The sequence below is a fragment of the Gymnodraco acuticeps genome, unplaced genomic scaffold (assembly GCF_902827175.1).
Source record: "Gymnodraco acuticeps unplaced genomic scaffold, fGymAcu1.1, whole genome shotgun sequence".
Lineage (NCBI taxonomy): Eukaryota > Metazoa > Chordata > Actinopteri > Perciformes > Bathydraconidae > Gymnodraco > Gymnodraco acuticeps.
The window spans coordinates 79,015-95,290 of record NW_022990266.1 but is presented as its reverse complement, the minus strand read 5'-3'; the positions used below and the strand labels follow the sequence as shown (position 1 = coordinate 95,290).

Here is a 16,276-nt window from a genome sequence, read left to right as displayed (position 1 = left end):
CCTTATGTTACGGCTGCGCCGCGGCAAAAATAGGATTCATCCTAATTTTAGAGAAGTGCTGCGCCGAGCCGCTTCTGGGACGATTCTGGGACGCGTCTGAGCCGTAAAGCGGCGCGTGTGGTGGAATAGGACCCATTGACTAGAGTGGCCGCGATCCTTACGACTGCCGCGGCGCAGCCGTAACATGGCGCAGCCGTAACATGGCGCAGCCGTAACTTGGCGCAGCGCGGCGCAGACGGACCCGTGGAAACTGGGGGTTAGATAGTTTGTTGTGATTGTTCAGGGCTTGCAAGTTTCCTCTATTTCCTGTTTACAATGACAACAGCAACGGTCTTGTTTACCAATAGGGCAACAAGGTCTGCAGTGTAGAAAGTGTTATTTTATTATTATCTGTTGATACATAGCGCATTTTGAATCAAAAATGATTTCAGGTTAAATATCACACTTGTCCCAAGTTCAAACAATAGCTAAAATAGAAAATCAAATGTTGCAGCTTTAGTCTGGACTATATTCAGGCTCATGGGCTAACTTCTATATAAAAAGCAGACAAAAACGTTTCTTTTTGGCTTTGGCAGCCCTTGTAAACTCTCAGTTTACGCTTTTCCGTAAGCACAGGCTCCTGAAGCTGTAAAGCAGCTCCATTCCAGCCACAGGAGATCCAAATGACTGTCATTGCCTAGGAATGCTGCCTTAACTTGTATGAAGCTTGGTCAAACTTCTAGCTTTTTTCAATCTACCCTCAAGGTTGTAAAAAAAAGGAAAAAGTGTTTTTTAGGCTGTATAGCCTTCTGCCAGCTACTCCTACCTCTGCCCTCTGGCCAGGATTCCTTTGGGTCTCGTTTTGGGGAGAGTTCCTCAGGTGAGAAGCTCTCTTCGCTGCAAGATGCTCACTAACTCATGTATTGTTCCCATTAGTCTTTGAGCCAGACTGCGAGGGTGAGGACTGAAGCTGAACTGTAGGAAGACAAGTTTCAAGTTGAAAGCTGTTAGGTGAAGTTGTGTGTGAGATTGATGGGCTGATAGGATTGATGTGACGGGAACAGGAAGGATTGTGGTCATGCTCTGATGTTTGTTCCCCTCAGTGAGTTTCCTACTCAGTGATTTAAATTGACCTGCATCACACAATGGTTCTTCAGGACAAGTAAACAGAGGACAGATAGCAGAGTCTGCAGCACCTTTACTTTGACAACATTAGTGGTAGGGCTGCTCGATTATGGCAAAAATCATAATCTCAATTATTTGGGTCAATAATTGATATCACGATTATTAAAAACGATTATCCATGTACTTTGAAAACATCCATTTATTGAAAAAAAACAGTATGTTTTTAACAGTCGATTACCCTGAACTTTAAGTATAATTCAACTGAAAAAACAATAATTTAAAAAAAAAAAAAAATCGTTTTATTTTGATTATGTTGTTTTCATAATCGTTGCAAGCCAAAATCGTAATTGCGATTAAAATACGATTAATTGAGCAGCCCTAATTAGTGAATGTGTTCAGTTTTGTGCCACTAGCTCTTTTAAGGCCAGGCAAATGAAGAAAACTTATGTAAGGGCATTCACACAATTACAGCCAAGCGCACTCTCTCACGTTGAGGGGCGACTTGAATCCGGATGCATTTAGGCCTTAATAGTCCCCTTTGTGGCCATGAAAGAGACTGTGCCAATTCAAGCCAGGCCTCCTATTGTTAGGTAATGTACAGTGACTCAACTGGTGACATGGCGTGTTCACTCACCCTTGCCAAAAACACTCACCAGCCAAAAAAGGCGGTCAAGCATAAACAACCCCCAACCCGACCAAAAAACTCAATATGGAGAGACATCACACTCAGAGTCCCCTCAAACACTTCTACGGCCCCAAATACCTGGGAATCTTATAAAACCCAGACAAGAAAACGCAAACTCAAATCAGGATAAATTGGGAAACAAAAAGATCACTGCCACAGCACAGCACATATGTTCTGTAAACAGGAGGCTCAACCTTCAAAGTAAGTACTACAAACTAAAACCGTCACTAAAAAGATTCTAGTGGGAAAAACAAACTTCAAAAAGAGGTCATTTCCAGGCATTATATGTCCTAAAATTAGTGTGAGCTTTCATCCTTGACTGGTCGGCCATGGTGTTGAAATTTGGTAAACATGCTAGTACCATAATGTTCTTTTTCGTTTTACTGCCTTCTTAATTTTGTCAGTTCAGTAGAGCTGGAACATGAGTATATTCCAAACACATAAAAAAGCCGGCTCTTCACAGAAGGAAATGACACAACGTCACCGAAACCAACAGTGCCACCATTCGTGAGGTTGCTAAGCTGTCGGCCTTAAAGCTACCATTGACAGGCTGCCTTTGGCTGTGGCCGCTCTGTAATTAAATGCCAGAAATTTCATCTTTTTCCCCTCTCTTTCCCTTGGAAAAAATAAACAGGGTTTAAATACAACTACTGACTCGCAGGCTTGTGGCAGCGAGCTGATGCCATCCTGCTTCATTCCTAAATCCACATCTGGTCATTCAACCTCATAATGAACAAAGGTTATATCAACAAATCCCACCATAAAGAGGCAGTAAAGGCAGCCTAAGTGATCAACTGAAACTGAAATAGTGTTGCGGTCAAATTCCTTAGAGCCAAAGTCGAATGTGTCACTGAATCCAAATGGCAGAAATCTTCCATGGAATTAATCTTTTAACTTTAAAGCAAACTAATGAGACCGGGCTGCTGTCGCTAAGCCTTAATGAGACAGAGGATGAACGCTTTCCAGTGACAGCTTGGTCATTAAGTCTAATGGCGCATTTCCACTGCAGGGCCTCGTACGGCTTAGTACGGCAAAGTTAGGCCTTGTTAGGCCCGGCTCACTTTATGCTGCGTTTCCATTACAGTTTAGGAACTGGGGTAGTAACTATAGTAACGCAGTGTAAGCGGAGCCGTGACGTCATCTTCAATGCAAAACCAACATCAGCCGTTAGCTGTTAGCACTCAGAGCTCACAGCTCCTCATATCTGTTCAGAAACTAGACACAAGTTAAACAAGTACAAACCACAGACTGTCTGTGTCATGGCGAATACAGTCGCTGGTTTATTTATGTCTGTATAGGCCGTTGTTGTGAGTGTGGACGGTCGGAGCATATACTGCGTTAGCTTAGCCGATCTCCATTCAGAAAACACGCATTTTAATAGTCTGCAGACTTGTCAAAGCATTAATTCATGGTTTTTACTAACCGGTATCAGTGTGTTGTTACTTCGGCATCATTTTGAAACGTGTATTACAATTAAATCACGGTAAAATGTGTTCATTTGTTGTAGTTGTAGCCCCCATGCCAGCGATTCTCTTACTAGTTTAGCATACTCAGCCCGGTTGTTGGCCCGGAAAGAAGCTCGATTTTGGAGAGCCAGAAAAACTGTGAAACAGTACCCGTTAGCCGGAACTACCCCTAGTGGAAACGTAACAAAAAACAGACCGGGTTTGGTACGGCACGCTTAAACCGTGCTACGCGCTGCAGTGGAAATGCGCCATAACTGTGTTCTCACACATGACAGCCAGCATACTGTGTCTATGGCCATTTCATTCACTTGCCCCACCATGTTTTCCTAACAGCATGCAAAAAAGGATAAGCCCATAATCGTAATCTGACAACAACACATGGTATATGTGTGCCAGTTCCCCCAACTCATATTGATCATGATTGATCTTTCTTTGATTCAGTGGAGGAAACGCACACTCAGCTATTCCTGCGATGCCTACTTCATTATGAAGGCTTTTAAAGCCTATAAATGTGACAAACATTCCTTAAATATAGAAGGATTCAGATATGTTAAGTATCTCTTATCTAGACACTCCACCTCATCAGGGGTCTAAATATGATTTTAAAATAATGCTGAATTTGCCCCAATCCCATTTCCTTTGGCAGGCTTAGAAACACTATTCTCTGAAACATACCCTTAAGGCCCAAACATACCAAGCAGATGTGTTGCCGCTGTTCAATGCAGGGCCATCAGTGAGCGTCTGTCAGAGTTACCGATGGAAATGATGACCAAAACTACGTCAACACGTTGAGACTTCAGGCATGCTGGCAGCTCATGAGGCAGTAGTTAGGCACAGTAATTATCTTATTAACCAGTTGCGTCTTAGCCTGCTGACAATTGCTAATTACTAAACTAGTACAGCTGAGGCTAGTGTTCTTAGTTGTTCAGGTATTTGTTCATGAATCAAAGCACTGGACACATCCCATCCTGACGGTGAACATGTTTGTGAGTACCATAATCCATCCAACATTTGTTGAAACAGTTAACCCAACACAACAAGTGACAAGCTTTAGTCTTATAGGAAAAGCCGATAGGCTTCTTCCTCTGGGGAACATGAATATCAAAATTCCATGGCAATCCAAATGTTGTTGCAATGTTTAATCTGGACAAAGTGACTAAATGGGACTAACACACATATTGATCTTACTTTTGTAATAGAGAAAGGCTTTTCATAGGGACACAGGGCTGCAGGTTAATCCCGCACTGACAGGGTCAATGATCATCATCTGACCTGGCTCTGCAACATCCTCCCTGCCACTGAACAATGATGGCTTTGGAGACAGGCTTTACTATTTGAAATGGTAATTGACTATCATGTCATTTGAACATTTGTGCAGCATCCTGACTCATTTAAAAAGAGACAGGAAGCTAGAACAGGTTTTCAAAGAGACAGAAAGAAAATAAGTTGTTAGGCAACAGACAGAACCTGCATGGATTGAGCAGAACTACACTTGCCCATTGGATGGTGATGAAAAGATACCTGTGTGACAGCAGCAGTCTCATATGAAGGACTGTGAATGAATAAACGTGGGTTAAATCAACTCCTCTCGTGTAAAGAAAGCTTCAGTAAAAACACTGTCGCACTTTTTCTAGCTCAATTTTTACCGTCTCATGGATTCTCTGGAAACTTCACTGTCACACATCTGCAGAGACTCAAATTCAAAGAGTGAAACCCAGCCCCCATCGCAATTCATGCAAATAGAGCAAGGATGAAGCAAGTGTGAACTTGTTCTTTGCTTTAAGATGACGCTCGATAATGAATCGGATATGAGGGAGCAGAGGCCCAGGGGCAATCAATGAGGATATCCCCCAGTGCCACCGTGCCAAACCCAGGAAGCCTACTGTATTTAGAACAGCTGTTCACCAGGCTAGACTCTGTACATATAGAGCTGTGTCAGTGAAAATTCAACCGTTCACTTTTAAAAGAAAAAGCATTTATCATGATTCATGTTTTCTATGCATATAAATGATGTGTTTAAAGCAGTTTGAAAAATGTTCAACCCGTTTCTTCTCCAAAATCGGCCCACAGTTGACTTGCATCCTAATCTGTCTGATTTGGAAAAACACAGCCAGGCCGACGCCTAATTCACTACATTTCATGGATGTTTGTTTTCATTTCTTCTTGATTATGGGAAGAAAATGACATCACGTCCATGCAATGTTTCCACTACGGTCAATCAGCGGGGGCAGCCATGTCTGAAAGACTACCCAACACTCTTGTTGGATTTTATTATTTAACATTTGATGAAATCCCAAAAGCACATTCACAGGTTTTTTTATCCACTTCTGCTTTTGAAGAAAGTGAGACTGTAAAAAAAAAGGTAATAGAACAATATTGTTTAAAAGGATAAGACCGTACTCTTGCATGTATATCTCTATATCTTCTTCCTCTACAAAGCTCCAATGTTGTCCAAAAACTTAAAAAGACATGGGCACTGTTTTTTAAGATCATGTGATATAATTCAAAGCTACTAAATGGACCTGGAGGTGAGATGTTTTGTCATCTGCTGTCAAGAATGAACTTTAAAACTCAACTTTAAAGCCAACATGGACTTTGCAAATTCAATTTCCGCTTTTATTTCCATTAAAAGATTTGAAAAGCAAACATTAACGGATCAAATCTAGCAGAGATTAGTGTACTGCAATTAGTACGAGACCTAAATGAGGCCATCACTTTCTAATTGAAAGGATAAAGGGTCATGGGGTCATGGGGTCCTTCTAGTAATCAGTTTGGTGTCCATGATCAATAGGCAGCAGACTGCACATGTGTGGTGTGATCAATAAGGCCCGGGTGTCTCTGGTCTGAGCACATGACATCAGCATAGTGCCAGCTGTGGGTTTCAGTATTTGGAGGGAAAATGCTGTCTGACATACAGGTCAATCTGAAGGAGTTACTAAAGCTCAACAGTTTGGAAAACATTATAGTTTTTAGATTTACATTTAATATGCTGATGGTCCAATTAATTCATCAAAACTTTTAGAAGCACAGAACCAAAACTGTAAGACATTAGATGGCTTTGTCACATCGGTTTTACTGTCTCATTCATCAAATATTAAAGGTCCCTTTGACTTGGCCATCTCTACTGATCATAATTCCATAGTTGAGGTCGACTAGAATAGATTTATAGTGTTCAATGTTCCAAACTCACATTGGTTTCTCACACAGCATCTCTGTATAGTGTGTGTATTCACTCTCTGTCCTAAACGGCTTGTTGGAGCTCCTGCCCCCCCCCCCTCCCTGTGAGCCCAGTGTGCTCTGATTGGTCGGGACGTTGCGAGGCTCGTTGCTGTGAGGAGCAGACAGGTTTCCGGGTCGGCGATACAGCGAGAACAAGCAAAACTCATCCTGAGCACACAAGCACTCACAGCCGAAGTAAAAACAATAAGTGTGGCTTGATATTGAGAAAGAAAAAGGTTTATAACGCTGTGAGAATGGGTCTGCGGAGAGCATTTCTCCGTCATCCCAACTCGTCTATTACCAGCGTTCAGGGAGCTCTATGCAAGTCAATGGGGACTCCCTGTTAGTTAGCCAAGGGATCCTGGTGTGTGTGAGGTGCTCCGCGGATTGGTCCATTTGGGCCAATCCGGTCATTTGTTGTTGATCTGGGTGTTCACACGTCACAGAACCCAAGCAAACAATGGGAAATGAGAAATCTCCAACGAGGCGTTCTGGGGCAGCATAGACAGGTCTTTTCTGTGTTCGAGTTTTACTCGCTACAGGGTGTACTTTGAGGGTTTGTGACTCTGCAGACTGTTTACATGCAGAGAAACCTTCATAACACACAAGGGGACGGGTCATAACCAGAAAAGCATGACATAGGACCTTTTAAGAGGTTTTATGAAATACGAGATGATATCCGAGAGGATTATATATCAATTACATTACAGCCAAAAATATCTGCAGGGTTCTCTCAGCATGTGAAGAGTGATTAGTCTCAGTTGTTAACATAGTAAGGGTTAACCCCTCAAGCAGAGTAATGGGATTCACCAAAAGCATTCCTACTAATGGATAGTAAGAAGTGTGTGTGTTAACATCAGAGACAAGTTTCTTATGGAGGCCCCGGCACCATCTTCCTGCTACTGAGATGTAATGCTGTGTGAGAAGTCAATGTAACATAAGCTCATTCTCAAACAGTGAACATAAAGGCAATAAACAATCATTCTGAGCTACTCCAGTGGAAACAGCGTTTAATGTGTTTGTGTTAAACACAGCAATAATGTGAAAACAGGAGGTGATTTGTGCTGTAAAACTTTTACAGCTCCTCCGCTGATCATGGTTAGTGCAGGGTAGCCATGAGGTCAACCACCAGCACAAAACTTCTGTTTTTATAACAATACATAGTTCTCAGCCTGCATCAAATAGAAGAATGTACTATAACCATATCAATACAGTGTGCCCACAACAGTCCACTGTTTATCTCCTCTGGGGGGGGGGGTTCATTGCTGACAGTCTACTATCTGTCAAAGGGAACCAGGAAAATAAAAATGAACAAGAATATGAAAAAAGGGCAGGCTTCATAAAGCAAACATTTGGAACAATTAAATACAAATAAAGGATAGATGCATGTATGTATGGAAATACATTCTGACAGCAATGTTGCTTCAAGTCAAACTCTGGCTAAATCAGGTAACAGAAACAAATAAATCTAAGTTCCAAAGCTGTATTCATGAGTCCTTTAATGTTATTCTTGTAACATCCAAAGACAAATGAATGCACTTGTGCCTGGCTGTGCAACAATGTTAATATTAACAATGAATATTGAATGTTTTAACAATTAAATCAATTCTTTTTTGTTTTTTTAATTGAATACATTTGCAAGGTAAAAGCTGCTAGGTTTGGAATGGCACCATTTTCACATTAAAGTAGAACATGAATAGTCCATGTGCATAATGAATCTATCACTAGTGCAATGAGATTAAAAACAATAGTTTATTACAAATCGAATTCTAGAGTTATTCTATGCTAATATGCTGCCTAGTTCCTTCAGAGAGAGGCAGAGGGGGCAACCAAACCGCTTTCAGTAGAACAGCTTACTAATGAAGGCAGAGGTAACAATAAAGTGTTCTTTGTGTCACCCAACTACACTTTTATCAGCGTGCTGTAATCCGTTATAATGCTCTGACAACTAATTGGCATCACATTTGTGTACCACGTGAAGCAGCAAGAAGAACGTTTGGACAAACTGGACATGCAGAGTGCTGCATAACCCTGGAAACAGAGGCCTGGTTCATTTGCAGCCAGATTAAAGATAGTGAGGTGGAGTGGGTGGAAAGATTATTCCTCGTAAGCAAGAAAGAAAACCTTTAAGCTCCCCATTAATAACATGAAGAGGGTGTTATTTATGAAAGCTGCCTCGAGGCTCTTTGCTATGCACACAGAAGTCTAGTATGTTGTAAGCCATTACATTACAACATCGAGAGCGACTCGAGGCCAGCGAAGTATCCACATACTGTAGATTGTGAAGTAGTCGCACAGTGGTTCTGGTTTTACTCAGCAGGATTAAAGTACAGTAAACCAGGAATGGAACCAAAATGTCGGATCAGCTTAAGGAATGTCTAAATCAAAGCCTTGTAAATCCAACCCAGTGGGGCAACAGTACAGCCTGTATGCTGCAACACTGTGTGCCACGGCTTGGCTTACCAGCAAGTGGCACAGGTTGCCAGGAAACACTGTTGGGCTCACAGGGCGTTCACTTTCAGACTCAGATGCAGTCACATATTCTTAAAAACACTTCACACGTCTCAGTTCCTCTGTGCTGCTAAAGGATTCTTGGAGAAAGACGTTTTGGGGATTTGGGGAGAGAATCTTGTGTCAATGCAAGGATAACAGAGAACCTTGACCCCTGACCCCAGTGGGAGTGGGAACCCACAGGAAGTGTCATGGTAAGACACATGATGGGTAGATTGTACAACTACTGCTCTGCTAAAGCAACATGTCTACTGTGTGTATAAATTACAAGTGACATTTAAACAACATGAGGCGACCAATTAGGGCTGTAGCGATACACTAATCTCACGATATGATACACAGCTCACAATACGATATATATCACGATATTCAGCCAACGATACGAGTCGATTCGATATAATTCGATACACTTATATCATTTTCTGAAAGATTTTAAAGGGACAGTGTGATTTTGGTGACATCTTGTGAGTGTTCCATTGACTTGGATTGAATTAATTCAACTGAAAACTGAAAGCATCAATTATACAATATATGGCTCTGACAGAGAGTCTACAGCTTGCACATGCTGGACAAAATTAGTTTTATTTATTGAAACAGTGCAAACTGTAGCTTACAAGCCTTTGAAACGTAAGTACATAAAGTGCAGTATCACAATGGAGAATTAAAAGGTGCAGCAGGTGGCGGAACACGGGGGATTTGAATGGGACTTGTTAGAAATTAAAATCAATGTTTTGATGGCATAAAGTACCTTAAACATACCGTCAGTTTAAATGCTGTTTTATACTGAAAACCCAGAAGTTCTTGTGCACAACCAGTTGTTAAGCTTTTATTCTGAAAATCCTTCATCGCCGGTTAGCATTTAGCATGTGGCTAATGTACCATTTACTATAGAGGTGAATTTAGTAGCGATATGACACGGAGTGTTGCACACCGAAACCTACTGATTTCAACACTACAACTATAGACGTCGAGATATTATTATTGTTGAATATTAAATGAAGGTACAGTTTATTTGAATACGTTTGTTTACAGACGTGGGTAGCATGAGACAACATCCGGAACTACCGGAAATGATACCAGCCGTGAGGTATTTTTGGAGTATTGATTACAGCGTTTAAAATGTATTAAATGAAATGTCATGAAAGAGATAAGGAGGAGAAAAGGCATGTTTAGTTATATATTTAATGTACAATGTCTGAATCCTCTGTAATGCGCAACAACGAACATTGGAGACGTGGAGGGCCGGCCCCCAGCAGCGCCAACCGGCCCACAGGGAGGAGCCAGCAGAGGATATTTAACAGCTGGAAAGATGGAGCTCGCTCTCTTCCCTTCGCTCACGAGAGCCAGAACACAGCTGTTTTTCTGACTGAACCATCTTCTGCTTGTAACATTACCGCGCTTTTTATTAATTAAAGTATACATTTGAACCTTCTCAGAGACTCAATCAGTCTCCTTTTTAAAGCTTCTCTCCTGGACGCGAGAATAACGAACACAGTTATCAGACTTAATGTATCGATACTAGGGGTGTTGAAAATAATCGTTTCTACGATGCATTGCGATGCGGACGTGGACGATTCGGTATCGATGCAGTGACGGAAGATAATCGGTTATAGCGTAGTAACGTTGCTTCCTGATTTTCCGGCCGCGGCTTTACTATAACGTTTTTTTTTCTGTCACTTTAATATCAAATCGGTCGGTGACGCAGAGATCAGGGAACAGACGTGACAGCGGCACAGCGGCACAGCAACACCAAACACGGAGCAGTCTGCTTTATCCACCAACACAACACCACCAGTCCAGAACCAACAGCAGAAGGACCCGCTCTGAATCACTCCGTGTCGCTGCAACTCAGAGACACAGGGATTTATGTTTTTCAAAAATAATCGCGTTACAATCATGTCAGGTTTTTGGTGGATTTAATTAAGTCTTGGATTGCAGAGTATGAATGTCCTCTAGCAATTTTCAGACGATATATACGTGTGTAAAGTTTGTGAAGGCAGGAGGAAAAAATCTTCCGCGATCACCGTCTCCTCTCTGTTCCTCCAAACCCCGCCCTGAAAATAATGAGTGACAGGCTGATAGTGACCCGATAGAAACTTTATTATTCACTTAATCACTGAGATATAATGAAGCTAACTTAATCTCATACATTCATGGGATTTATATAACAGTAAAACAGAGAATGTAAGTGTGCACCCACATGCAGTATTTTTGTTTGTATATGCTGTTGTAAATACTCCTGTTGTCTGCTGTGTTCAGACTCAAGTCCTGTGTGTGATGCCACATTCAGGACATTCAGTGTCCTTTTTTTAACAGAAGACCGTTGCTAGAAGCTGCAGCTTGACTGCAGAAGCATTATTTTTTTTGTTTTTGAGGATGGAACAACTTCACACACAGATATAGGGAGGCTCAAACTCATGGGTTTGCTGTCCTGGCTCCAGGATGGTGGAATGAGCTCCCCATTGACATCAGGACAGCAGAAAGCTTGCACATCTTCCGGCGCAAACTGAAAACTCATCTCTTTCGACTCCACTTCGAGCGTTAGAACTATTAACGAAGCACTTTTATACTAATAAAGGACTGGCTTTTCTAAAGCCAGTTGAGTAGCACTTGAAATGTTTTTGCTCTATGAAACCTGATGTACTTATATGATTCTGTTTTCTTTAAGTTGTATTTTGTTGGACGAACGCACTTATTGTAAGTCGCTTTGGATAAAAGCGTCAGCTAAATGCAATGTAATGTAATGTCTCATTCACTTAAGAAAAAACCTAACATTATCATAATATAATATAAAAAAAAACATGGCTTCTGTTAGTACTTGTGGGGGAAACTTCTGAAGCAATTGGAAACAAGACTCAGAGAGACACGAGGAGAGCTGGAGCTTTGATGTCAAACACTGAGGGTTTATTTGGAGCTTCGGCCGGAGAATTCACAAAACATATCGTGAGGTCGTCTGACCACACGGATGAGATGCCACAATCAATTCTGAAGAAACCGTCCTCTCGTAGAAGTTTTAACTAGTTTGGATGAGGGTAATCAACATTCTTCACTAGATAGACTAAACAGCTGGGGACACTGAATTACTTGCAGTTGACGCTTATGGCCTCGAAGATGTCACACCTTGGGTTCATCAAGCCCCAAGAAGGAAGCGTTCCATATGTCCCCATAACAATAAACTATCTTTGACTGAGCACTGCCCGGTCATAAACTGGTAACAACAACAAAATGCTAGGGCAGCCCCTCCTTATGGGAGATAGCGGCTGCCCAAAGCTGGGCATCTGTGTCAGAGGGCGAAAGATGACATGCAAATGATTCCCTGACAGTACTCACAGCTGTGAACCTAGAATGTTGGTTGTGAAAGACTTTTTCCATGTGCATTGAGTGCATATAACATAAAAATACTACCAAAATGAATTGTCTACCCTTGCTCTAACTTAAGGGCAACCCAAGTCATGTTACCATCGCAGCGTGACTTGAGTCACTACACCTCAGTGTAGGTGGGGCAATGGATGAAAATTAGGGGTGTAACGGTATCCGTATTCGTCCCGTCACGGTTCGGACGTCACGGTTCGGCACATGCAGTCACACGGCGAATACGCCTTTTCTTTACGAGTGGGAAAAAAGTCTGTCATTCAGGGCAGTATCCACTACACTATATATAATCCAGGGGGCGGTATTGCGCCTAAAAGCTGTTTGCCAGCTGCCCTTAAACAACAAATGAAGAACAAGAAGAAACAACAACAAAACGAACAAAATACAAGAAGAAGAAAAGTTAGTATGGCGATTTCAGATAACACACAGGAGCTAGAACCCACCTGCTTCTTTTAAATCAGCTGTGTGGGAACATTTCGGGTTCCCTGTGGACTACAATAACGATGAAGTGTGCGAGTGGTGGATCGGACGAGGATGGTGTGTCGCCGTTGTTCTACAGTGGTGCGGTATGCTAATGGTAACACACGCCAAACATGCTAAATCACATCAGAAGACATCATCCAGATTTGCCAATCACCGGAGCCCGGCAAAAGACAACAGCAGTTCAGCAGCTGATCCCCGCTGTTTTTAAGAAGCCAATAAACATGAAGCCGTGAGACCAAAATAAATGGCTTTTGGCTTATTATTTATGATGTAATATTTTCAAGACATTCTTTTTAGTTTTACAGCTTGATGAAACCTTTTTGTTTGACATCAGCCATTATAGATAATCTGGCCATCTGAGTGTGTGTGGTACTGTTTGTGGTTTGTTTTTAACTGTTAAATACAGTTAATTATTCAAAATGTCAGAGTTCCTTATTTTTAAACTGAAACTTGCACTACTGTTCAAAATAAATAACAACAAACCTGGAATTATGCATTTGGGACTTTTTTTTGCTTTTTCTTGTTGTACCGAACCCGTACCGACCCGCGACCCCCAAACCGAGGTACGAACCGAACCGTGACTTCTGTGAACCGTTACACCCCTAATGAAAATGTATACTTTTTAAAACAAAAACAAATGTGTCTGTCAGATCCAACCTCGAGCTCGCTGCTGTCACCTCCATACATAGCAGATCAAAATTCTCCAGCAATATTTTAGCCGTTTCACTGGTATGCGGACAACACTCTACCTCTCCTCAAAGACCATGGCGGCATACCTGCCCTACTCTCTCTGCCTATCTAACATTAGACCATGGGTCCAACAGAACTTCCTTCCACTCAACTGCAACATATCAGAAATAGTAATCAGTGGCCCAAACTACCTCACCCATTACACCCAATCTGTTTTTCCGCCTTCAGCTCCTTTACCCAGGTCCACAACCTAGGAATCATCCTGGCTAGGGATGTCCCGATCACCTTTTTTTGCTCCCGATCCGATTCCGATCATTTGATTTTCACAATCTGCCGATACCGATTTTTCCCTATCCGATCTTTATGCAATGCATTAAGAGAACAAAAAAGAGAAAAGTATTCAAGTTGTCCCTTAAGGTTATTTTTTTATTTAAATGACAGTACCCAACTACCCATTCTATCCAACATGGATATAGCTTATTTTTCTCACAGCAGCATTGGATCAGTTCAGTTGTGCAGCATTGGATCAAAACAAAATAAAGCTTATCAGTGGTCCACCACAAAATAACCATGTAAACAAATTGAGTGCAGATAGTGCAGTAACAAAACAAAAATAACTCTACTGGAAAGAGGTAGCTTGACTAGCTTCACAAGTTCACATTCAGTCACAAATAATAAAAAAATAAAAAAATGTGGCTTAGTGCAGAATTCTAGCCTTAAGACTAACTAGTCTAGTATTAATGCAATGAACAACAGCAGCTTAACATTTGTTTGGCCTTTTCACTGTTCTGGGGCAGTTTCTCTTTCCTTTTAAAAGTCTCTGAAAGTGTCGGTTGTTTCAGTGCCGTTACCTGAGTGGCCGCTGTGTACTCGTCGTGTTGGTGTTTGTTTCTCAGGTGGCGTATTAGATTGGTCGTGTTGAACGTAGCTCTGTTCTTTCCACCACGCGGAACCTCCGCCTTGCAAACATTGCATCTGGCTGTTACACTGCCTTCGCTTTCAATTTTATAATACTTCCAAACTGCTGACATTTTCTCTGTCCCGACTCCCGAGTCACCAGCTGAACGTAGCCTCTCGTTAGCTTACTGCTACTATTAGACACTGCGCCAACTCTGTTGCCAGATTTGAGAGAAATAAGCAACCAGGTCTATGAAAACAAGCCCAAAAGAAGCAACACTTACATGATGTTGTGTAATTTTAAACCAAAACTAAGGCCTCAGGATGACTTTAAGACGTGAACATGGTCCTTTTTGTTTTGTAACATTAAATAAAAGAATACAAATATTTTCAAAACAAATTTTTTTCCCGATCCCCGATCTTTTTCTCCTGATTCCGATCTTTTGAAAATCACGTGATCGGCTCCGATCCCCGATCACGTGATCGGATCGGGACATCTCTAATCCTGGCCCTAACCCTCTTGTCCTTCCATATAACAACCACATCATCCAAAGTATTTTACACATCAGGAACAGAATCAGAAACAGGTTTATTACCAGGTAGCTTGCCACGTACCAGGAATTTGATTTGGTATTGTGGTCCATACATAAAAGTAAAACAAAAATTACAGACTATTTTAAGAAAACTATAATAACATTAAAAAATACGGTAAAATATAGCAGTATTTACATTGAAATAGAGTTGGAATAAATTATGTGTAATGATAAAAAAACAAAAACATATTGGGTACATTGTGTGCATTGTCTGCCTCCAACACTCCTTCTCTTTTGCTGCTGCAAAACCACTCCTCCATGCCCTCATCACTTCCAGAATTGACTAATGCAAGTGCATTCTCTACTGCTCATCTCACAAAATCACAATTTAACTTCAATACTTCCAGAACTCCACTACCCGCCTGAATACCACCACTCACTGTAAACACCCTGTAGACTATAAGGACCTTCTCCGCAGCTGAAAACTCCTTCATGCATATCAGACGGATAAATGCCTACCATCCTTTATGATGTTGAGCTCTGGTCATTTGGGATGGTCATGTGTCATTTCTTGGTTACACCTAAATAGTAAGTAGTTCAATTGATCATTTATATATCAATGCATAAAACAACAACATCAGAAGCCTGCTAGGTTTAATACCTTCTTCTGTTGTAATTCTAAATTGAGGCGATCCTGACTTCTCACATTTTCTTTGACTGAAGGATTATTGGGCCCACTAGCACAGTGCTTCTCAAACTTTTACCAGTAATGTACCCCCTTTGAAACATTTTCTCAGCCAAGTACCCCCTGACCGACCCCGAACATTTTTGATAGAAAAAGCCTATATAAATAATTACAATATAGTGATGTTCCATCAGTGTGTGATTTATTAACTCCTTCATGCATGAATTACAACAAAGTAAGGATATTTTCATCTTTATGCATGAAAAAAAAGAACATAACGAAAAAAATAAAAATAAACTGATTTTTCCAAAGAGTTTTTCAATTGAAGTAATATATGTTTAACAAACCAATGAACAAAATTATATTTTATGAAAACTATAAAATACAATACACAAATTTGACATGTGTATATGAGGACTCCCTTGGTGGTTTTATGAATATTTTATATAAAAATGTGTTTTCCATTTAACTTATTGTACTGCATGGTATTTTTTTACTTTATTTTTTATCTCACGTACCCCCTGCAGTACCCCAACGTACCCCTAGGGGTCCGGTCCGCGTACCCCCATTTGAGAATCACTGCACTATAGGTTGGAATAAATTGTGACCATTGTTTATAAGACCGTTTTAA

At 41.1% G+C, this 16,276-nt stretch overlaps 1 protein-coding gene across 1 annotated transcript in view; it reads right to left on the bottom strand.

The window, feature by feature from the left end:
• The window catches only part of plxnb1b (plexin b1b), a 134,983-nt gene that overhangs the window by 106,723 nt on the left and 11,984 nt on the right, over window positions 1–16,276 (bottom strand).